The sequence below is a fragment of the Eurosta solidaginis genome, chromosome 4, assembly GCF_040869045.1.
Source record: "Eurosta solidaginis isolate ZX-2024a chromosome 4, ASM4086904v1, whole genome shotgun sequence".
NCBI lineage: Eukaryota > Metazoa > Arthropoda > Insecta > Diptera > Tephritidae > Eurosta > Eurosta solidaginis.
The window spans coordinates 40,630,878-40,656,993 of NC_090322.1; the positions used below are offsets into that span (position 1 = coordinate 40,630,878).

General features: G+C 36.5%; 1 protein-coding gene across 3 annotated transcripts in view; it reads left to right on the forward strand.

Annotated features, from left to right (window-relative positions):
* The window catches only part of DAAM (disheveled-associated activator of morphogenesis-like protein), a 267,323-nt gene that overhangs the window by 43,041 nt on the left and 198,166 nt on the right, over positions 1–26,116 (forward strand). Inside the window, exon 1 of one of the 3 annotated variants that reach the window (XM_067781299.1) lies at positions 10,612–10,697. The exons of 1 other annotated variant lie outside the window; for it this stretch is intronic. The gene's annotated coding sequence lies outside the window, so the exon portion shown is untranslated. Of the gene's footprint in view, positions 1–10,611; positions 10,731–26,116 lie in introns of those variants that run through there. One more of the 3 variants, XM_067781300.1, reaches the window with a different exon arrangement.

Below are 26,116 nucleotides of genomic sequence, written 5' to 3' on the forward strand. Positions count from 1 at the left end.
GATTCGTAACAACAACAAATCATACGTGTAAGTACAACATTACAATAGCAGCTGAAATAAATAATCAGAGCATAAAACAAAAACAAATGAAACGTTAACAATCAAGCAGCGTTATACACCAGCAACAACAAACACAGCAAAAGCACTGCTGTTTTGAAGAAATCAAATTTGGCCTATGAGCAAGCAATGAATTTGCATAAAATGTATAGCAGTAGCTGTGGTGAGATTTTTATCAGTAATTTGACTAATGTATACTTTTAATTTTTTTTTTTTTTTGTCAATGTTAATTGCATTTTCAGGCCACTGACAAGCACTTAGTGCATTTTCCTATGAATAATTCCTCAAGGTTGTAGACTTTATTATACCCAGCTGTAGTTTTGCACATACTTTGATTGGATAACGGTTGGTAGACTTCCATATATAAAATATATTTTGATTAGTCCATGTCCGTTCGTCCGACTGTCCGTCTGTCCGCCCGTTAACACGATAACTTAAGCAAATATTGAGATATCATCCAAATTCGGTAGTTTTGCACATACTTTGATTGGATAACAGTTGGTAGACTTCCATATATAAAATATATATATATATATATATATATATATATGTCCGTTCGTCCGACTGTCCGTCTGTCCGCCCGTTAACACGATAACTTAAGCAAATATTGAGATATCATCCAAATTCGGTATATTGGACGCAGAATACATTGGTATTGGCTTATTTGGACCCAGAATAGATTTGTATTGAAAATGAGCGAAATGGTACGATAACCACGCCCACTTTTCTATATCGAAGGTTTAGAAAAATGGAAAAAATTAGATAATTTAAAAACGAATACCGCTTAGCTAATGAAATTTGGTAGGTACATTATTTTTATAACGAAAAACATAAATTTCAACAAATTTTGGAATTGGGCGTGGCACCACCCACATTTAGAAGTTGGAAATTTAACAAGCCGTAAATCAAGAGTTGTTAAAGATATTACATTGAAATTAAGCAGCGACACTATCCTTGTCAAATTTTATAGACTGAGTGAAATAATAAAAATTGGTTAAAAGCCACGCCAACTTTTTCTAAAGGTCTAACCTTAACAAAGTTTGCAATAACTCTATGGTATTTAACTACATTTTACTGATATTCTACGTCAGTAGTGGTATCGTTGATGACTGCATTGAAATCCTTATTGACCTGGGAGCCAAAAACAAGATTTTGGACATGAAGGTAATGAACATGCATATTACCTAGCAAAGTAGGGTGCCACAGCAGCATTCTATGGTCCAGAGCCCTTTTGTGGACTCACAAATGCACTCACCAGGGAAACCATAAGTAACTGGGAAACAAAACAGTTAAGACGTCACTGGCTTGATTTTCCATTGCCAAGAAAGCCAAACTGGTCATACTTCCGGCAACGAAAGTATCAGCCAAACTCATTAATCTAAGCAGGGAGGGCCTACGAACTCTCACTGGGTACTATACGGGACAATGTGGTTTATGATATCAACTCTGTAAGTTAAATCTATCCGATACTCAAATTTGTCATTTCTGTGAGCTGGCGGATGGAACGCCGGTTCACACAATGAGCAGCTCAGGCGATTCAGGTGGTGTGACACTTAATCCCTACGTGATATGGAGTAAAAAGCCTGAAGAGGTACTTAGATACATCAAAAGCCTCTACATAGAAAATTAGGCTTAAAGGTCATGCACAATTGATCTGCACAAAAATCGCAGTGCTTCCAGGCCTAATAATAACAGTCGTTGAGCTAAGAACAAAAATTAAACAAATTTTGAAAACAGACGTCACACGCCCTTTGTTTTACTCCTTCCAGAATAATTTTAATACCATAAATTGAACACAAATCTCCCAATCCAAACGAAATTCGGCAATAAGCATTTTTTTATAGCTATAACTGATAAACTGCATATTTACCCGTTCAAGTTCATTAGTGCTAGTAACTGTATTCTTTTTGCTCCCTTTGGAATCAGAATAAGTTCAGAATAGAACCATATATATATTTTGGCGAATATTAGCATCACTATGATGTTAGTAAATAATCACAACAAAAAAAGCAAGCAGCCACACCTTTGTACAAGGCAACAAGGAATATTCCACACACAGCAGCTCGAATCGAAGAGATTATTTCACTTACACATAAGATAAGAGCGAAGAAGAAGGAGACACAATCGCGTTATCATCAACTGAGAGCAGAAGTTGTTGCTCACACATACACACGCATATAGCTAAATAACCAGGTATGAGACACACCGCTTCCCAAGGCAGTCGGTTCTATGTACCGGAGCGACTCGGGATTTTTCCCGACCACGGACTGTCATTTCAGTGTAACCCCATTTAATTTGTTGCGTCCCTCCCACGAATTGTCATCCTCCCAGCAGCTCCTTGCAGCAGGACTGCTCCATATTCTCTTGCTCCGGGAAGGTATCGAATCCAATCCGGGTCCGTCTCCTGACCCCGGTCCTGAGAAATGGTTTTGCTGCATCTGCCGGAAAAGGATATTTTTAGGACGGTCATACTCTGTTCAGTGTGTCTCGTGTAAGGGATGGTTGCATCGGAAAGGTTGTTCTGGGCTTGATCCCAAAACCCGACGTCCACGTAACTTTTATAAATCTTTTGTGGCTCCTTGCTGTTCACGCCCAAGGGCGTCCCGTAGTCTACGTCTAAGCGCCCCCACTACCTTCCAGCAGCCCCGCTGCTCAGCAAGCCACAACAAGTACCCGCTGCTGCTCGCGCCCCACGGCGCCAACAACTCAAACAGCTGCTACCACTCATAACTACAATCTTCGTAGTAGAGTCGGAAGCAATGCTGAGCTACAGCCCCTGCCCCCGTCTTCTCCCCCCCCCCCCCCCTCTTTTCCAGCAGCAATCGTGTAGGTCAGGGAAACAGACTCTTAGTCCCTACCTCCGTTTGCACCGTTTGCCAGCACAGAATATATATGTTTGCGACATCCGCCCAATGCAGCCCCTACCTTGGGTGGTGCCACTTTCCTAGATGTTCTGGTCTCCGCGACGGCAACCCCCCGACGGGTTTCATCGCGCCATGTTGCCAGGTCGCAAACCCAAATCATCCGGGTACCCCAATGCTTGTCCAAGGACGCCCAGTCCCAGGGCCACAACAGCAATTGCGTCCTGGCCTTCCTCAACCCAGGCGTAGTCACCCGTCACTTACCCCCAGAGTGGCGACGTCTCCCCCCATGCACTTTAGAATTCTGCAGTTAAACTCTAATGGACTAACTGGGAAGATTACGGAGATATTCAATTTCATGAAGCTGCACAACATCCGCATTGCTGCGATTCAAGAGACTAAACCCACAGCACGATCTGCATTGCAGACCTTCTCTGGGCATAATGTCCACAGAAAAGATCGCGAGAGCGGAAATGGAGGCGGCCTCGCGTTTATAATATACCACTCTGTGCAATATCACATATTTGATCCTGATCTATGGCATTCAAATTTGCGGGCGGACAGTAGGGGTGAGATGTTGGCGGATCAAATAGAAGAAACGACGTGCTGCACAATAAACGGAGACGCCCCCACACGTATGATAGTAAGCTGTCACAGTTCGCCAGATATCTCAATCGTGAGCGCAGAACTCGTAAACTGCGTCAACTGGCAGCCGATGGTATCATTGGCATCCGACCACTTGCCTATACTTGTTTCGCTCGAGCGTACCGCCGACTTCATCGTCACCGAAAAACGCACTTTCATAAACTTTAAAAAAGGAAAGTGGGAAGAATATAAATCTTTTACAGACAACCTCTTTGCTGCCCTCCCTATCCCGACTGATGCCCCCCAAGGGGAGCGTGCCTTCCGCAAGGTCATTGAATCCGCCTCGGCACGTTACATCCCGCCGGGAGAATTCCCGAAATCCGGCCCCAGTTCCCGGCGGAGGCCGCAAACTTAGCGAGAGAACGTGACCTTATAAGGCAGCTTGATCCAGACGACCCCCAAATAAGGGATATAAACCAACGCATCAGATTGCTTGTGGATGAACACAAGCAGGCAAAATGCGAGAAGCACCTAAGAGGTTGTAACCTCTCTACCGGTGTGGGTAAACTTTGGTCCACCGTAAAGTCCCTATCGAATGCGACTGAGCACAAAGATAAAGTTTCCATCGCCTTTGGCGACAAAGTGCTGTCGGATGCGAAAAAAATGCGCGAGCGCTTTCTGCCGACAATATATAATGCATTCTATGGTCGACAAAGATAGACGGAGGGCCAACAGACACGCACATAAACACAAATTCAGCGCGTCACCAATCACCATCACCGCTAAAGAGGTTGAGGAAGCCATTGGTCGCGCTAAACCATCCAAAGCAGTGGGCCCAGACGGCACAGCCATGTCGATGCTTAAAAGCCTAGGGAAAGAGGGTTTCAAATATTTAGCGCAGGTCTTCAACCTGTCTCTTTCCACCTTTGTCATACCCGAGAAATGGAAAATGGCCAAGGTGGTCCCGCTACTAAAACCTGGTAAACCAGCTAACATAGGAGAGTCGTATCGTCCGATATCTCTCCTATCGCCAGTAGCAAAGACGCTCGAAGCCATTTTGCTCCCTTATTTCCAAGCAAATTTGCAGCTAGCCTCCCATCAGCATGGCTTCAGAAAACTCCATAGCACTACCTCCGCGCTAAATGCCATTGGCACCCAGATAAATTGCGGTTTAAATCAAAACCCCCACCATAGAACAGTACTCGTAGCACTAGACCTATCAAAAGCTTTTGATACGGTCAACCATGGCTCGTTACTGCAAGACCTGGAAGGGTCTACCCTTCCCCCATATCTTAAAAGGTGGACCGCAAATTATCTGGGTGGTCGGCAGGCATCGGTGCTATTTAGAAACGAAACATCAAAGCCAAGGAGAATTAAACAAGGGGTGCCACAGGGTGGTATCCTATCCCCACTTTTGTTTAATTTCTACATATCTAGGCTACCTTCACCACCGGAAGGAGTCACAATCGTTTCCTACGCCGATGACTGCACAGTAATGGCCACAGGCCCATGCCCACAGATCGATGAGCTATGCAATAAAATAAACGGCTACCTCCCTGATCTCTCCAGTTTTTTCGCCTCGCGAAACCTGGCATTATAACCGACTAAATCTTCCGCGACCTTATTTATAACATGGACGTCCCAAATGTCGACCATTTTGAACATCCACGTCGATGGCTCTACGCTACCGACTGTCCTACACCCCAAAATCTTGGATGTGACGTTTGATCAGGATCTACATTTTGGTGAGCACGCAGCCGCAATTGTTCCGAGAATTCAGATCCGTAACAAAATCCTCTAATCCCTTGCTGGCAGTACCTGGGGAAAAGATAAAGAAACGCTCATGACTACATACAAAGCAATTAGCCAGCCGATTACGTGCTACGCGTCACCCATATGGTCGCCAAGCCTAAAAATTACCCACTGGAAGAAGCTACAGGCCTGCCAAAATACTGCTCTCAGAATTGCCACGGGCTGTCTTCTTATGTCCCCAGAACACCATCTGCATAATGAGGCGAGAATACTCCCCATCAGGGAAAGAAACGAGATGCTGACCAAACAGTTCCTGTTGAATACCCAGAAACCTGGGCATCCCAACAGACATCTGATTGACGAGCCAGCACCGCCTAGGGGCTTAAGGAGTCATCTCCGTAAGCATTTTGAGGAAATACGGCACCTGAGAACCCAGCCGTATGAAGCGAAAAAACAGAAGCAGGTCCTTGGTGAACTCCACAAACAGGCGTCGGACCTTTATGCCGGGAATTGCCCGGTGAATCCAGTACTCAAAGTAAAGTATCCAAAACTTGCGGAAGAGGAACGCATACTCCCCAGGGAAACGCGTGTCACTCTGGCTCAACTTCGTTCTGGATACTGTAACAGGTTAAACTCTTACCTATCCAGAATCAACCCCGACATACAAAATGTATGCCCCACTTGCAATGTGTCCCCACATGACACCAACCATCTCTTTAATTGTAATGTGGAACCAACGCCTCTAACACCCTTTTCCCTATGGTCCACCTCTGTTGAAACAGCAAGTTTCCTTGGACTCCCGTTAGAGGATATTGATGACAGTTTGTGATGTTGTTGTTGTTGTTGTTGTTGTAGCGATTAGGTTACTCCCCGAAGGCTTTGGGGAGTGTTATCGATGTGATGGTCCTTTGTCGGATACAGATCCGATACGCTCCGGTAACACAGCACCATTAAGGTGCTGGCCCGACCATCTCGGGAACGATTTATATGGCCACATTGAACCTTCAGGCCATCCCTCCCTCCCCACCCCCAAGTTCCATGAGGAGCTTGGGGTCGCCAGAGCCTCGTCTGTTAGTGAAACGGGAATCGCCGCTCGAAGGTGAGGTTGACAATTGGGTTGGAGAAGCTATATATTGCGCTACACAACCCCTTGAATCCCGACAGTTTGTGATCGGTCGCGTCTGTTAGGTGGGGCGAAGCACTGCTACAACAACAACAACAGACGCAACTGTTCCAGAAGGCATGTTCGTGAAATGTCTAGACCGTAGAAGATATATACGAACGAGGCAACAGAGAGTATGAAAGTAGCGCATGCTGAGGAATAACGAATCAGTTTGATTTAAACGCGCTATTAGTGAAGTGTATTTGTGATTGTCAAGTACTACTCCCAAAGTAATCTAAATGTGGGCCATTTTGCAACACTGTATATTGGAGTTATTTATTCGGCAGTTCAGCGATTCGAACGTTAGCACAACAACAATAGCATTTTAAGTGCGTAGCTGGGTATATAATATTCGGTTTCACCCGAACTTAGACTTTCTTACTTGTTTTTTATTTAAAATTTTTTTATTTTAATTTTTACGCAATTTGGTTATTCCCAAAACAAATGAACTTTACTCAATTTTAAATTTTGCAAATATGTGATATGATGTATTGCTATGAAAAAAATTACAATGACCCCTGTTTTGAAATGAAAAGGACGGCATATTAACAAATACCTAGCACAAGGTAGCAAAGATATTGAAAAGTCCTCACTTCGTTATAACTCTGCCTTACCAATTATAGTGAGTAAATGGTGGATCATTTGTGTAGTAATATAGAAGTTTTAGAAAAGTGGACAGTGGCACGCCCTCCCCTGTTGTAAAAATGTTTCGTTTTTGAGTCGCTGTCATTCCAAAACTAGGCCAACAAAATGTGGTACCTTGATAACTTAGATTGAGGTATAATAAATTGTGAATAAGTGAGTAGTTTCACACCGCCCTCCCCCCTCATTCTTCCTTCAGAGACAATTTCGAGCCTGTCCCAAAATTTTTTAAGGATTATTTCGGAACCAAATAAGGTAGGTTTCGTCGAAGGCTGCGGAAGCATTCAGTTAATCAAGATGGACAGCGTCCAACTGCGGGTGTAATCAGAGGACAGGCGGCAGAATACTTAAGCGGTGTTTCGGTTGATAGTAAATGGATTTGCAGTGGATTAGTGTCCTACCGACCCGTAGAGGGGGTTACAAAGGTTGAGCATTGATGTCATGGGGTACGATGACCTCACCCGAAAAAGCGGTGGATCCGAGGAGTCGTGTATGATGCATCGGTAGATTTGTGGCAACCGGTGGTTAGGTGAAATCGATACCCGGCGAGTCGTTTATGACGAATTGGTGGATTGGTGGGTGTCGGTGGAAATGATTGGCAGGTGGGCGATGCACACAGCAAGCGGGGGTTAGTGAAATCGATGTCACGGGAGTCGCAGCTGACGAATCGGTGGATTAGTGTATTGATTTTCGAGCAATCGAATGTTGGTAAAGTCAAAGTCCGCAAAGTGCACGGCTAATTACTGATGTGATGGTAGCGTGCTTCGCCTACCACACCGAAGATCCTGGGTACGCGCCCCGAGCAAATCAACATCCAAATTTTAGAAACAAGTTTTTTCAATTAAAATAAAATGTTTCTAAGCATTGTGGCACCTGGGCAGTGTTTTGCAAGCACCCCAGTGTATTTCTGCGATGAAAAGCTGTCCGTGAAACTTATCTGCCTTGAAGATGCCATTCGCAGTCGGCATAAAACATGTAGGTCCCGTCGCCCCAGTTTGTAGGAAAAATTAAAAAGGAGAACGATGCAAATCGGAAAAGAAGCTCAGCAACTTCATGCCAAATCTCCCGACACACAAAAATTTGTAGGCAACCAAAGTCATGTTCGAATCAAAATTTGCGCTTTCGATGGCCCTATCAAATCTAATTTTTTTCTACATAAATATAAAGAACTAAATAATTAATATAGAGCGGCAAACGACTCACACAATAAAGAATTAAAATTGAAACACCTTATAGTCATTTATATATACACGACTATAAGGTGTTTCAATTTTAATTCTTTATAAATATAAAGAAGTCGAAATAAACATTTTGAGAAGTATGCGCACTCGCCATGTATGCCAAGGAATCATATCGCAACCGATTCGTTATTGTCACAAAACAAGTTTAGAATTGCTTTTAGTAAATTAAAGTATCACCGGATCGTTTTGATATATTTTTCGAAATTATCTCAAGACCTTTAGTTCCAGCAATTCCTGTGTTTCGGCAGACAGGCGAAGTGATTATAAAAACACAAATCTCATCCCTAACCATGCAAAGAAACAGGAACAAATTGAACACCCCTCAGTCTCGCCAATCAACCCATCGTGATTTATACTTGCATTTGGTATATTTGGGGATAATTGTTGAGTGTTTGCAAAGCGCAATCGGGCCCACCTTTTCATCTAAAAAAAAGTTATCCCCTTCGACCTTCGAGCCTAAAAGCAAACATCCAGACATCACAACATTCAAGTATTCAAACTTTCACTTAATTAATCAAACTTTGGAAAGATTTTCATCTAAACAAAGTATGCAGTTTTCGGGACCATTCGAGACTAGTGTTCGACTATCTTTGGATCAATTTAAGACTTACTTTGGACTTTTTGGGTAATTTACTGGCTATACCAGATCAAAATGTAAATATTTCGGAAATTCCTTGCAAAATTATAATTAGCCCAAAACTGCAGTTTAAGCTTTAGAAAAAATAATTTATTGCCTTATTGATTAAGCAGATGATAGTGCTTACAAATAAAAGAAAAAAGACAAATTTTTTGAATAAAAATACATAAGTTAAAAATAAAGTGCGCAAATTATATTCATAAAATAAATTCTTGTTTGCAGTGCATATACCTAACATTCAGTATAAGTGAATAAAACCAATTTGCTTTGTTCAAATCAAGTACATCTACCAGCTGTTAACAGTGGTGGCTAAACTGAGGCGACACAATAAATCAGTTAGCAAAACACCGAAAAACAAATGCTCTCAATAACTACTTCATGCAATCATAAGCAGTTACCAACAGATAAAAAAAAAATAGTATAAACGAAAGACTTAGGCGAGCAACTCGATTTTACCCAATAAACATCAAAGTAATTGCTAATGCAGCAAATGCAGAGCTAAAAGTTGTCTTTAGTGCTGTTGAAAAAATCAAATCTAAACTTAATATTCTCTCTCTATTACGCTCTGTCTACAATCGCATTTCAAGCGCTTCTCTCTCTCTCTCTCTGCCTTCTTTGTACAAATAATCAAAACATAAAATACACTAAATAGCTGTAGTTTATGCGGCATGGTAAAACACCTGTCTTTGCATAATTTGCTATTTGTTTTGTCACTTCGTTTCAATGCTCAACAAACCTCCCACTTCTTGCTTTTCGCATCATTTCTACGGCTGCCGCCAACAACTCGTCACACTCACGACTTGCGGTGACTTTGTTCGTAAGACTTCTTCAAGTTTATTACGTGAAGTTGCACTTCTTGTTGTTGCAGTGCATATACCTAACATTCAGTATAAGTGAATAAAACCAATTTGCTTTGTTCAAATCAAGTACATCTACCAGCTGTTAACAGTGGTGGCTAAACTGAGGCGACACAATAAATCAGTTAGCAAAACACCGAAAAACAAATGCTCTCAATAACTACTTCATGCAATCATAAGCAGTTACCAACAGATAAAAAAAAAATAGTATAAACGAAAGACTTAGGCGAGCAACTCGATTTTACCCAATAAACATCAAAGTAATTGCTAATGCAGCAAATGCAGAGCTAAAAGTTGTCTTTAGTGCTGTTGAAAAAATCAAATCTAAACTTAATATTCTCTCTCTATTACGCTCTGTCTACAATCGCATTTCAAGCGCTTCTCTCTCTCTCTCTCTGCCTTCTTTGTACAAATAATCAAAACATAAAATACACTAAATAGCTGTAGTTTATGCGGCATGGTAAAACACCTGTCTTTGCATAATTTGCTATTTGTTTTGTCACTTCGTTTCAATGCTCAACAAACCTCCCACTTCTTGCTTTTCGCATCATTTCTACGGCTGCCGCCAACAACTCGTCACACTCACGACTTGCGGTGACTTTGTTCGTAAGACTTCTTCAAGTTTATTACGTGAAGTTGCACTTCTTGTTGTTGCTGCATTTGTTTTTTTTTTCTTGTGATTGTTTCGCTTGTGTGCTTTTGCTGTCTTTTAAAGCTTGCACTTTTGCTTTTGAACTTTTATTTACATTATTATTATTATTGCCTTTGCTATCTCTTGGCCAAGTTAAAGCCATCGCTGGCCACTTCAAACGATTTGCAGACGTTAAGTAAGCCGGACACTTTTTTATGTTACGCGGTCGGTTAAGTTGATTTCGTTGCGTGTAAAATAAACGCGATTTTAAAGTGAGAATACAAGATTTGTGCAATTATATACTTGTGTGTATATTGAAAAAAAAAAACTAACGCTGAGTTTTATATAAGTTTGGAAAAGGCAATTTTTTGGTGTTGTTTAAATTTCCATTTTTAAGTAACTTTTAAAGTTTTTTTTTGAAAATAATGAAAAATATTTACAATTAAAACCAAATTGTGAAGTTTTTTTAATCATAAATAAAAATAAATATATAACAAAAATGGTGCATAGCCAAAGAAACATAAGTGACAGTTAAAAAATATCGAAAACAAGAAAGTAACCAACATCTAAAATTTGAGAAAACATTTTAGATCTTGAAAGATTTTATCTGTGAAAGCGATCAGAAACGTATAAAGCATTCTTAAATTTTAAAGAAAAAAAAAAGAATTTTCAATAAAATATTTTAAAAAAGGAACTTTTTTTTAAATTAGCCTGAAATACCTTCAATAAATTCGGTCCTTTTTGTAAAATCTTTCGAAAAAAACAACTTTGAATGAAATCTTCAAAATAAAATAAAATTGAAAAAAATATTTATTCAAAATGCCAATTAGTCAATACTTGTTTGGTTGAATATTCAAAGATTAATCATAATTATAACAACAACAAAAATGATAAAGCTTAGAGATATAAATACACAAAGAGTATAGAAATCATTTAATCGATTTTGTGAAAAAAGTAGTCTTTAATGAAATTAAAAACTAAAATAAAAACTTATACAGTGAATCATATATTGCAATTAATCAAAACTTTTTAACGTAAATAATGAAGAGTTAATCATAATCGTTACACATAAGTGATCAATTTCCCGTTAAATCTCAATTTGATTAATCGATTTGTTATTCGATTATTCAGTATACTGAGTAATCTGACTAAATTTAATCGTATATAAATAAAACTCTAAATAACTCTGAATGCATTCGCGAAAGAAATAAACAACTTATACAATTAAAATAATTTTTATTTTACTTAGCTATCAATGACCTGATTTATCAATATTTCGGATTAAATAAAAATGTGTGTTCACCAAATACTTAAAATTTGTTTTTAAGCTCTTTATGAAGAGTTTCATTTTTCAACAGCACTAAAATAAAATTGAAAAGAATATTTATTCAAAATGCCGATTAGTCAACACTAGTTGGGTTGAATAATCAAAGATTAATGATAATAATCAAAGATTAATAATAATTATAAAAAAAAAAACAAAAATGTTTAATTTCGCGATTGCTCACTACAATTAATCAAATAAATTACATACACGAATCCTTAGAGATCTAAATACACAAAGTGTATAGAACTCAAATAATCGATTTTGTGAAAAATGTAATCTTTAATAAATTTACAATACTAAAATAAATACTTAAACAATTAATAGTATGTTTCAATTAATCAAAACTGTTTAACTTAGATAATGATGGATTGACCATAATCGTTACACTTATGTGATCAATTTTCCATTAATTTTCAATTTGATTAAACGATTTGTAATTCGCTTATTCAGTATACTGAGTAATCTGACTAATAAGGGGCTAAATTTAATCGTTTATAAATAAAACTCTAAGTAACTTTGAATGTATTCTCGAAAGAAGAGAAACACTTAATACAATTAAAATAATATTTATTTGACTCAGTTATCAATGACTTGATTTATCAATATTTCGGACTAAATTAGATTTGTGTACATCAAATACTCAAAATTTGTTTTAAGCTCTTTATGAAAAAGTACATCTTTTAAAACCGTCGCCCAATATTTGCTTACAATGGATTTTCCCAAAAAGATGGGCTCAGGTCCTTGTCCACCCTCTACTTAAATTAAGATGCCAGGCAGAGACTTTTGTACAACGAAAATTTACATATGACAATCAATTAGTTGGAGTATGACGGGATTCAATCGCGGCTAAGTTTTTAAGTTATTTTTACTAGCCCGAAACTTAGAGCACAAATGCGAACATTGTGATGCTACCCACCCACACACTGCTTACTGTTTCAGCTATGCATCAAATCACTTCAAAGTTTAAGATTCTTTCGCAGGATCAATGAGAGATTAGTAATCTAGAGTTGCTAACCATCTTTTGCTGGGAAGCGGGTATTGACATGACATATGCTGAAAACGTTTCTCCTTCTCAATACATCAGCAGCGGAGACTGTTTATATATGAACTGATGTCTGCTGTCGGCGTAAATGTGTATCACACAATGTGCAGGAACAACCTTTATTAGTTACATAATCACTGACTTATGGGGGGTCAAAAGAAAAAGTACAGCGGCAAAACAGCCTCGGAAGTTTCGCACGTGGGAAATATCTGAACAAAGAATATTTGGCTTGCTTTTAGTGTTCACATCCGCTTGAAGCTTACGAGTTCCCGAAGGCCCTGGGGAGTGTTATCGATATTGAAGGTCCTTTGCTGGATGCAGATCCGGTACGTTCCGGTAACAAGCGCAATTAAAGTACTAGCCCTACCATCTCTGGAAGGATTTGGTAAAACCACATGAAACCTTCTATGCCATAACGCCCTCCCACCTAGATCCATGAGGAACTTGGGATCGGCAGAGCCTCGGGTGTTAAAGAAAGGATTCGCCAAGTTGGTGAGGTTGACAATTGGGTTGAAGAGACTATATACTACGCGGGAAATCCTCTCAAAGGGTTGCGCTATACAATCCCTTGAATTAATTTGGTATTTTAGTCGCCTCTTACGACATGCCTACCTGCCGCGGGTATATTCTGAGCCCCCTAACCAGCTGGGGTTAAAATTGTTATCCTCATGTTGCACTCTTAAACATTACGTATTGCAGGGTAGCAAGATCTTTCTGGCCGAAAGTGGATGGCAGGAGGTCTGCTGAAATAATTGGGTTCACTAAGGCTCACCTATCAATGGTCATTGGGATTTTGACAGGGCACTGTCCCATAGGTATCCATGCGGTACGTCTCAGTATATTGAAAACTCCATCCTGCTGCAGCTGTATGGAGGATAGCTAGAAATTTTTCGGTCGAGGTGCATTTGGCAGTCGTTAGCCATATCTTGCACCCTTCGACCGATAGTTCGACGCGACAAACATATTTGGTTGTATTTGTGAATATGTTCTTTCGACAAAGTGTCAACTGCTTCCAAAATACAAGATTTTATAAAGTCCCCATCTGAAAAGGGATGATTACCCATAATCATTTTTTGGATAATAGCATAGCTTACACGAGTTGCTCCAAATCCATCAACAGCAATCTATTGAAAATAAAATGTAGCAAGCAATGTAGTAACAAATTTCCAAATCACGTAATTGGACGCGTTTCCGATGCGCAATAGTTGGGCAAGCCGTTGACTCAGCTGGAAGGTCAGTTGAGTGACAAAACTTTGGAGTTCAGCTAACTGATGACAAATGATCACCAATTTGACGTAAAGCTCCAACTATTTTTTAAAATGCACTACAGTCCGCTTCCGTGATCACTTATCAGCTGAGTCAACCTTTGCGCTTCGAAACGCGTTCACTAATGACCGCACCTCTTGAGCACTGTTTTCTTCATCAGAAGTTAGTTGCTGAAATAATTCTAATCGTGCTTCGTCTGAATACTTATCACATTCACTATGAAATTTTTGATAATGCCTTCTAATATTAAAAACTTTGCAAACTACATGCTTCTTGCAAAGTAGACATTGAGATTCACCACCACTATGTTGACACATATATTTTATAGTCCAATCCTTATTAAAACTGCCTGACTTTCTTCTTAAAGAACTTACACTTATTTCACATTCCAAAGACATTTTCAAAATACAATAAAGCGAATAAACTACGAAACATGTACTTAATAAAAATTTGATGCACGAATTACAGTTTTTGAACACCGTTATAATATATATAAGCATCATCAACAACACGGCTCATCTTGCTTAATACATATTTAACATTTACCAAGCTATGCGGAAAATAGAGCTGCCACCGCTTTTATTATGTTCAAATATTAAGCGTTTTAGGACAAACTAGCCTTTACCGGCGGCTTCGCTCGCACTAAAGGCCACAAATATGTAATGTCGCTTTTGTGATTCACAACTCGAACTGAATTTTTAGTTGTAATTTTAAAAGTTCCTTTATGATTCAAATCATAAACAAAGCAAGTGTTAAAATTGGAAAAATGGTCGCCGTAAATTAAATACACATGCAACACATGCTCCAACAATTTTTATGTATGTGAGCTGAAGAAATTTGAAAATTCCTCCATAATTTGAAATTTATAAATGAAAGCAGTTATGTTTATAATAAAACTGGTAAAATTAGTCGTTGTTTATGCGATTGGTACCTTTTTTATTTGTAAACTGATACATTTCTTTCTAGGCTCACGGCAACACTGCCAACAAATCTGAAAAGGGTTTCGTTTTCCCACGATTGTATAAGAAACGTGCATTAGTACGTTTTTCTACTACTACTTCCTCTAATGCTAATACTTTAAAAATACTTTTTAAGTACTTTTATGGATACATTGCAAAATGAATCGGCTTGCATATAATTAAATGTTTGTGAAGGCGAAATGAATGTCAATAATGCGCTGTTTAACATAAAGTCGACTTCAGTCTATGGTTATTCCGTTTTTCGTATTTCTTGCCAAAAAATGTATGTTTTTGTTTTCGTACTATTGCAACACAGTTTGGGAGTTGGTTTTCGAGGTTGAGAGAGAATATTTTCATTTCAGTTTTTTAGTGTTTCCGCAACTTTCTTGCGATGAATATCGTTTGAGGCGAAGCGTGCGATATTTCCAATGTATTTTGTTACTCCCCTAACATCCCAAACACACAAACGTCTCACCTAGCACTCGCTGGCACTGAAACTGATTTAGGAGCCGAAAATAGGCCCATCCCTGGTTTAGGCCATTTATTGTTCTTGTCGAAAATTGGTCGGATATGGTCGAAAGTGGTATCGACAGATGCGCATCACTGCCAGTTATAAGCAACTAATTGCGAAATTTAACTCTTTCTAACTGTTAAAAAGTTATTTAAACAAGTAAGGAAGGTTAAGTTCGGGTGTAACCGAACATTACATACTCAGTTGAGAGCTATGGTGACAACATAAGGGAAAATAACCATGTAGGAAAATGAACCGAGGGAAACCCTGGAATGTGTTTGTATGACATGTGTATCAAATGAAATTCATTAAAGAGTATGTTATGAGGGAGTGGGCCATAGTTCTATAGGTGGACGTCATTTAGGGATATAGCCATAAAGGTGGATCAGGGTTGACTCTAGAATGCGTTTGTACGATATGGGTATCAAATGAAAGGTATTAATGAGTATTTTAAAAGGGCGTGGACCTAAGTTCTATAGATGGACGCCTTTTCGAGATATCGCCGTAAAGATGGACCAGGGGTGACTCTAGAATGCGTTTGTACGATATGGGTATCAAATGAAAGGTGTTAATGAGCATTTTAAAAGGGAGTAATCCTTAGTTCCATAGGTGGACGCCGTTTCGAGATATCGCCATAAAGGTGGACCAGGGGTGACCCTAGAATTTGTTTGCACAATATGGGCATCAAACGAAAGGTGTTAATGAGTATTTTAAAAGGGAGCGGGCCTTAGTTCTATAGGTGGACGCCGTTTCGAGATATCGCCATAAAGGTGGGCCAGGGGTGACTCTAGAATTCGTTTGTGCAATATGGGTATCAAACGAAAGGAGTTAATGAGTATTTTAAGAGGGAGTGGGCCTTAGTTCTATAGGTGGACGCATTTTCAAGGTATCGCAATAAAGGTGGACCAGGGGTGACTCTAGACTTTGTTTGTACGATATGGGTATCAAATGAAAGGTGTTAATGAGTATTTTTAAAAGGGAGTGGGCCTTCGTTTTATAGGTGTTCGCCTTTTCGAGATATCGCCATAAAGGTGGACCAGGGGTGACTTTAGAATTTGTTTGTATGATATGGGTATCAAATGAAAGGTGCTAATGATTATTTTAAAAGGGCGTGGGGCTTAGTTCTATAGGTGAACCCCTTTTCGAGATATCGCCATAAAGGTGGACCAGAGGTGACTCTAGAATTCGTTTGTGCAATATGGGTATCAAACGAAAGGAGTTAATGAGTATTTTAAGAGGGAGTGGGCCTTAGTTCTATAGGTGGACGCCTTTTCGACATATCGCCATAAAGATGGACCAGGTGTGACTCTAGAATGCGTTTGTACGATATGGGTATCAAATGAAAGGTGTTAATGAGTATTTTGAAAGGGAGTAATCCTTAGTTCCATAGGTGGACGCCGTTTCGAGATATCGCCATAAAGGTGGGCCAGGGGTAACTCTAGAATTCGTTTGTGCAATATGGGTATCAAACGAAAGGAGTTAATGAGTATTTTAAGAGGGAGTGGGCCTTAGTTCTATAGGTGGACGCATTTTCAAGGTATCGCAATAAAGGTGGACCAGGGGTGACTCTAGACTTTGTTTGTACGATATGGGTATCAAATTAAAGGTATTAATGAGAGTTTTAAAAGGGAGTGGTGTGAAGGCGTTTTCCAGAAATCGACCAAAATGTGGACCAGGGTGACCCAGAACATCATCTGTTGGATACCGCTAATTTATTTATATATGTAATACCTGCCAAGATTTTAAGGGTTTTTTATTTCGCCCTGCAGAACTTTTTCATTTTCTTCTACTTAATATGGTAGGTGTTACAACCATTTTATAAAGTTTTTTCTAAAGTTATATTTCGCGTCAATAAAACAATCCAATTACCTTACAATATTTCATCCCTTTTTTCGTATTTGGTATAGAATTATGGCATTTTTTTCATTTTTCGTAATTTTCGATATCGAAAAAGTGGGCGTGGTCATAGTCGGATTTTGTTCATTTTTCATACCAAGATAAAGTGAGTTCAGATAAGTACGTGAACTGAGTTTAGTAAAGATATATCGATTTTTGCTCAAGTTATCGTGTTAACGGCCATGCGGAAGGACAGACGGAAGACTGTGTATAAAAACTGGGCGTGACATCAACCGATTTCGCCCATTTTCATAGAAAACAGTTAACGCCATAAAATCTATGCCCCTACCAAATTTGAAAAGGATTGGTTAATTTTTGTTCGACTTATGGCGTTAAAAGTATCCTAGACAAATTAAATGAAAAAGGGCGGATCCACGCCCATTTTTAAATTTTCTTTTATTTTTGTATTTTGTTGCACCATATCATTACTGGAGTTGAATCTTGACATAATTTACTTATATACTGTAAAGATATTAAATTTTTTGTTAAAATTTTACTTTAAAAAAAAAAATTTTTTTTAAAGTGGGCGTGGTCCTTCTCCGATTTTGCTAATTTTTATTAAGCGTACATATAGTAATAAGAGTAACGTTTCTGCCAAATTTCATCATGATATCTTCAACGACTGCCAAATTACAGCTTGCAAAAGTTTTAAATTACCTTCTTTTAAAAGTGGGCGGTGCCACGCCCATTGTCCAAAATTTTAATAATTTTCTATTTTGCGTCATAAGTTCAACTCATCTACCAAGTTTCGTCGCTTTATCGGTCTTTTGTAATAAATTATCTCACTTTTTCGGTTTTTCGAAATTTTCGATATCGAAAAAGTGGGCGTGGTTATAGTCCGATATCGTTCATTTTAAATAGCGATCTGAGATGAGTGCTCAGGAACCTACATACCAAATTTCATCAAGATACCTCAAAATTTACTCAAGTTATCGTGTTAACGGACGGACGGACGGACGGACGGACGGACATGGCTCAATCAAATTTTTTTTCGATCCTGATTATTTTGATATATTGAAGTATATACCTATCTCTATTCCTTTATATATGTACAACCAACCGTTATCCAATCAAACTTAATATACTCCGTGAGCTCTGCTCAACTGAGTATAAAAAACAAGCCTTTTCGATGTCAGCTTAACACGGACTTTGCATCGCCCGATTTACCAAGTTATTAAAACAAAACACTAAAAGTTATATAATAAATTTATATGCTCACTTTGCATATTTTTTTTGTCAAAAAATTAATAATGAACAATGAATTCAAATAAAATGACCCACGCCGAACATGTTTTCAAATTGTCCTCAAATTGTTAAAAAAAGCAAAATACCCAAAAAAGTTGCCGATTTAAAAAAAATGAGGTGGAATCACCAAATCACTTTATGCTTGATTGCCCAGCTTTTGCCAGAACTAGGCGAAAGTATTTCGGTCGCGACTCACTTGGATCTCCCGAGGAGCTATCCAAGGTTGAGATCGGGAACATTCGGAACTTTATCGTTGCTGCCCAGCGATTCTATAAGTAGAGTAGTTAAATCTACGTCACCGTTATTTTAGTTTATTATATGTGGTATCACAACGGACCTTCATATTGCCCAAGTGAGCTTCCCCTATCAGGGAAGCTACCACCCAACCTAACCTAACCTGCACTATTAAATTCTATCTTTGGAACAAGACCAGCTAGCGTTCTACAACATAGCCAAATTTGTAGGTAATTGTAGCAATTTTCCCATTCAAAGGAAAATATTATGCGTAAGGAACACATAAAGTTACGGCACAGTAGAGAAGAACGAACCGGGTTACAATATTTTCCGAAAAGGAAACGCCGTAAGATAGAAGCTACATTCTCACTTGTAAACTTTCTCATTTCAGTTAACTGTTTTTCTCGTATAAATTTACAATTTAAATATTTTTAGATTTTAATTTTGAGTACTGTTAAGCCTTTGACTTAAAAAGGCTGTTTTTTTTGCTAGCTCTCTTGATTTCCAATTTTTTACAATTTTTTTTTTTTACCTTTTTTTCTCTTACACTCTTTTCTTATTTTCATTTATATGAACCGGTGTTGCACTTTCCCACTTTCCAACTATCGTCTGCGCATCGATAATCGCCAATAACAACAACAATTAAGCTAAAAAGTCAAACACTGAGTGGCAAGCTTAGCTTTGCGCTGAATGCTTAAGCGTTGAAATCGCATATCAAATGCTGACCGTTGCGTATTACCATATTACATAGCAAAGCTCAAATAAAAATAAGAAACAGCAAGAAAAAACTCGAAACATTTAAAGAAACAAATTTCCCTACATAAAGCTCAATGACAGTTCGGCGACCGTCTAATGTGCGTAGCAACGACGCTGATGGAGTTGGATGTTGGCGCCACATACCAGATATTTCATTCATGGTTTTTTTGTTTGTTTCTTTTCTTCTACTCGTTGCTGCGCAATTTAACACAATTTATCATGTTATTTTTCCCATCAAGATTTATCAGTTCAATTGAATCTCGTTGAAAGACATAAACGTAACAAACATGTGAAATTCATGCGTTAAAATTATTTCCGAGAAGGTGGAGCATTGCATAAATAACAATTTGTACGTGCTTTGGAGCTAAAATGGAACAAATAAACATTTTTTTTGAATATTAATTTAAGAGAAATTTAACATTGATATCAAAAACTAAAACCAAACTTTTATATATAACAAATGAGAAAATTTTTTAAATTTTAGAAAAAAGTTAAAGTATAATTTCATTAATATTTTAAAAGCGCTAAAATTTAAAGAAATTGCTCAAAAATTTACATAATTTAAAAAATAAGTATTTTCAAATAAAACCAACTAACAGAAACCCTATATCAAGAGCAAAAAAAAAAAATATTTAAAATATGAATCAAAAATATGTAATTTTTGAAAATTAAAATTTAATTAAACACTTTAATAAAGGAAAGTTTGAAAAATATGCAACGATTATTTGAAATATTCAAGATTTATTACTTTGCTGATTATAAAATATTTAATTTTTTTTGAGGATATTATTTGAAATTTTTTTAAAGAATTTTTTTTTTTTTAATTTAATAATTTGGGAAAAAATTTAAACAACGTGACATCAATACGGACAAGGCCACAGCTGTTTCGATTATACAATGTAAATCTCTTCAAAGCCTTTTCTCCCGGGAGTGGGATTTGAACCCGCACTCCTACGATGGTTGAAGTGTTACAAACGTATTCAGCCACGTCATGCCTTAGTTGTTGTAAGCCTTATCCCAATTGCCTTCTTTGCATATTTTCTTTATTCATAGTCCATACTTCGTATGACATAATATGTTTAAGTTATGTGTTGGTAAGGCGGTTTGAGAGAAACTTGGTGTTGTTGTTTTAGTTATATTTATAGAACTACATCGAACTAACACCAATGTTGTCTATTTGTACGAGTTTTTAAGCGGGGATTACCCTCTAACCATCGTAGGACCATCATCGTAGGAGTGCGGGTTCATATCCCACTCCCGGGAGAAAAGGCTTTGAAGAGATTGACAAGGTATAATCGAAAAAGCTGTCGCCTTGTCCGTCCTGATGTCACGTTTTTTAAATTTTGAATATTTTTATTTTTAGTTAAACTTTATAAAAAGAAATCAAAGAGCAGCAAACAATATAAGCGAAATGCGGGTATACTTTTCGATCAGAAAAATATCTAAAAAAACAATTTTTTTCTTTAATAGAATAAAATTGTTTAAATTTTCTTTAAAGTTTTTCAAAGAATAAAATTTCTGTTATATGCATTAAACAAAAGGAATTTTTAAAAATAAAAATTATAATTAAATTTTTATTTTTTGATCGCGGGTTCGAATCGAGCTCAAGGCCTAACAATAAATTTTTATCATTATTATTGTTATGATAAATTTTTTCTTAATTGAAAAAATTTTTAAATTAGAATAGAAGAAAGAAAAAATTTAAACAACTACCAAAGCTCGTTGTATAGATCCATTTCGGGAACTGCTAAATTCCTTCATCGGCAACGTTTAGGCTCCGCTGCTATAACCATTCAGCCACCACAGCGGTTTTTTGTTTGTCTTCATTAATCCTACTTCTATTCTGGTTCGTGCCAATTGATATTCACAACACTGCGACATCTGTTGCAGAATGGCTGTGAAAATTGGACTTGTTTGTTGGCAATGCTGCCATAGTGTCATATTTTATTGACACTTTTTTCCCCGTGCTCTGGGATGTATTAACAATTTTTGTTGTTATATCGGCCTACTGATTTTAAGATCGCGGGTTCGAATCGGGCTCAAGGCCTAACAATAATTTTTTATCATTATTATTGTTATGATAAATTTTTTCTTAATTGAAAAAATTTTTAAATTAGAATAGAAGAAAGAAAAAATTTAAACAACTGCCAAAGCTCGTTGTATAGATCCATTTCGGGAACTGCTAAATTCCTTCATCGGCAACGTTTAGGCTCCACTGCTATAACCATTCAGCCACCACAGCGGTTTTTTGTTTGTCTTCATTAATCCTACTTCTATTCTGGTTCGTGCCAATTGATATTCACAACACTGCGACATCTGTTGCAGAATGGCTGTGAAAATTGGACTTGTTTGTTGGCAATGCTGCCATAGTATCATATTTTATTGACACTTTTTTCCCCGTGCTATGGGATGTATTAACAATTTTTGTTGTTATATCGGCCTACTGATTTTAAGATCGCGGGTTCGAATCGAGCTCAAGGCCTAACAATAATTTTTTATCATTATTATTGTTATGATAAATTTTTTCTTAATTGAAAAATTTTTTAAATTAGAATAGAAGAAAGAAAACATTTAAACAACTGCCAAAGCTCGTTGTATAGATCCATTTCGGGAACTGCTAAATTCCTTCATCGGCAACGTTTAGGCTCCGCTGCTATAACCATTCAGCCACCACAGCGGTTTTTTGTTTGTCTTCATTAATCCTACTTCTATTCTGGTTCGTGCCAATTGATATTCACAACACTGCGACATCTGTTGCAGAATGGCTGTGAAAATTGGGCTTGTTTGTTGGCAATGCTGCCGTAGTGTCATATTTAGCAGTTCCCGAAATGTATCTATACAACGAGCTTTGGCAGTTGTTTAAATTTTTTCTTTCTTCTATTCTAATTTAAAAATTTTTTCAATTAAGAAAAAATTTATCATAACAATAATAATGATAAAAAATTATTATTAGGCCTTGAGCTCGATTCGAACCCGCGATCTTAAAATCAGTAGGCCGATATAACAACAAAAATTGTTAATACATCCCAGAGCACGGGGAAAAAAGTGTCAATAAAATATGACACTATGGCAGCATTGCCAACAAACAAGTCCAATTTTCACAGCCATTCTGCAACAGATGTCGCAGTGTTGTGAATATCAATTGGCACGAACCAGAATAGAAGTAGGATTAATGAAGACAAACAAAAAACCGCTGTGGTGGCTGAATGGTTATAGCAGCGGAGCCTAAACGTTGCCGATGAAGGAATTTAGCAGTTCCCGAAATGGATCTATACAACGAGCTTTGGCAGTTGTTTAAATTTTTTCTTTCTTCTATTCTAATTTAAAATTTTTTTCAATTAAGAAAAAATTTATCATAACAATAATAATGATAAAAAATTATTGTTAGGCCTTGAGCTCGATTCGAACCCGCGATCTTAAAATCAGTGGGCCGATATAACAACAAAAATTGTTTTTATTTTTTGTTTTTTAAATTTATAAATAAAGGAAAAATATGCAACAATTATTTCAAAAAAACATTACATAGATTGCGCTTTGTTACTTTGCTGATTATAAAACATTTTTTATAATTTTTTTTTTTACTTAAAAAACTTCTCATATATGCATCAAAAATATGTAATTTTAAAAAATTTCAATTCAAAATATTGGTATGATTGTATATTAGAAAAAATTATACAAAACAAACCAATTACGAAAAAAAAATTTTTCGTTGGGGTTTAAAAAATGTTTTACTTATTATTTAATTTTTTTTTATAAAAAAATTTCTAATATTTGCGTCAAAAAGTATATAATTTTTTAAAATTAAAATTTGAATTCAAAATAATTTTTTTTTTAACTTGTAAACAAAAAAAATTTTAAGAACATGCAATAAGTATTTGAAAAAATTAATAAGATTTTGCTTTGTTACTTTGCAAACTATAAAATATTAAGTTTTTTTTTTGCTTAAGATGATATTATATGTTTTTTTCCTTATATAAAATATTTTTTCTAATTTTTAAAATTTTTTAGTAATAGAATGTCTGATGTATGCATTAAAACTGTATTATTTTTAAAAAGGAAAATTTCAATAGTTAAGTTTTCTTATTTTTAAAAATATGCACTGATTTAAAAAAAAAAACAACAAAATTTTGCTTTGTAACTTTACTGGCTGTAAAAAATATGAACAGTTTATAAATTATAAATTTGAGTGTATTACGTTGAAATTTTTCACTCTTTTCATTGAAATTTTACACTCTTTTGATTAAAAATAACATATAACAATCAAAATAAAATAAAATACAATAAAATAAAATTTTGAATTTTTAATAACATAGAAAAGCATAAAACATTGGTTTTGTGAATTATTAAAAAATATTAAGAAAACCACAAATATTTTTTACCCTTCTATTCTAATTTATTTTTTTTCCAATTAAGAAAAAAGATATCATAAAATAGTAATGTCGAAAAATTATTGCTGGGGCCTTGAGCTCGATTCTCCATTTGTTATAAATAAACAAAAGTATCAGCAGAAAATACATTTGAACTTGATAAAAAAGTTTACATCAAATTTTTTTTAAAATAATGTGCAAATAAAAAGATGATTAAAAAATTTTAAGGACCACCTTTTTGTAAATGGACAAAAAAATAGAAGGCAATTTTTCCTTTAATACAGACATAGTCTTGTTGAATTCTGACTAAAAACTTTAACAATAGCTCTTATAAAAGAATTTTGGGATTTAAAACTACAAAGGTGCAGCGCAATCTTTCAATTTAAGGCAAACCATGTATTTGGGATTAACTAATTGATTATTTAAAATTTAAACACGCACTCTACCTTTATAATTTTAAATCCCAAAATTCTTTTATAAGAGCTATTGTTAAAGTTTTTAGTCAAAATTCAACAAGACTATGTCTGTATTAAAGGAAAAATTGCCTTCTATTTTTTGGTCCATTTATAGAAAGGTAGTCCTTAACATTTTTTTATCATCTTTTTATTTTAAATTTTTTAGTACTGCCTACAAAAAGGCAATTGCAACTTTGATTACTAATTTAAGTAATTCCTAAGTGAAAATTCTTGTCGTTATTTATTTGTTCAAAATAGCAATATTTAAGAGAATTAGTGGAATTTTCGCTGACAACACTGGCGAAAACAACAGAATTCCACATCGCATCATAACAAGAGAATTCCACCTCGTTTGTCAGCTACTTAATTTGAACAGCTGAAAATCGTGGTGAAATTCGCATACGCCTTAAAGTATGCAAGGACGTGCATTGAGTTGGGCCTTCAACGAGGTGGAATTCTACAACGCCTGCAACACTCAGGAGGCTAGCCATGAAGGTATGGCCTAATCTTCTAAACACTTCGACTTGTGCGTTACGTACTTCAAATTTTTTGATCAAACATTACGCTGTCACCGAGCTTTAAACTATGTTTCAGGTTTCAAGTCTCTAGATATCCAGGAAGTTAGTTAAAAATCGATCGCACGATTCCCAATTTAAAACTAGCTTTCTCCATATCTCGATCCATGCGCCAGCTAGCGGAAGTTTTTTGATAAAATATTGCATTGTCACCAGGTTCTGACTTACGGCTCAAGTTTCATATCTCTAGCTCACCGGCAAGTTACTCAACATGAAAGGGACTTAATATAATAAAGGTAATAAAATAATTAAATTTTTTTAAGCTTACCTTAAGTGATAAGGAAATACTAAAAGGTAATAAATAAGCAGTTGAAATATATAGATTTAAAATTCAAATTAGAAGCAGATATTTAAAAAACTAAAAACTTTCCTAAAATTAAAAACAAAAAATTCGTTGGAAATTTAATTTTGAATATCCATAATTTAATATAATGACGGAAATCAACAACAAAGGAAATAAAAAATAATAATTTTAAAAAATAAAAAAACCAAATAAAATTTCGAAAATTTTAGTACTGATTTTTGGTATTGTAACGAATTTACTTGCAAATCCTCTTATTTGCCCTTCTGCTAAGTTCGAATCACTAAACTGTTGAATAAATAACTCCAATATTGAATAATGGAAAAATAGCCTTTATTAAAGTACTTCACATTAACACTTATACTTTGCAACGAATAGCTTGCTTAATAACCAAACTGATTGATAGCTCAAATGAAAACTGACTTTCAAAATAATACTGCTATGGCTCGCTAGATAGCGTCTTAATCGAAACTGCTTGATAGCTCAAATCAAACTGAATTCCAGCGCCTCTACATTTGCTGCCTTTTATACTCTCTGATTTCAACGTTCACATCTTCTAGGCGCTTCCATTTCCAGAATCTACTAGATGTCATCAGCTCTCAAACTTCTCAGCTGTAACTACAATTGCACGATTTTATAGCTTCTCTCGTTGCATACTTGCAGGAGTATCTCAGATATATGCATGTGTTTGTGCATTGATTCTCCGCTGCTCGTATACGTACATAGTACATATGTGTAGACGCAATTATGGTTTTGT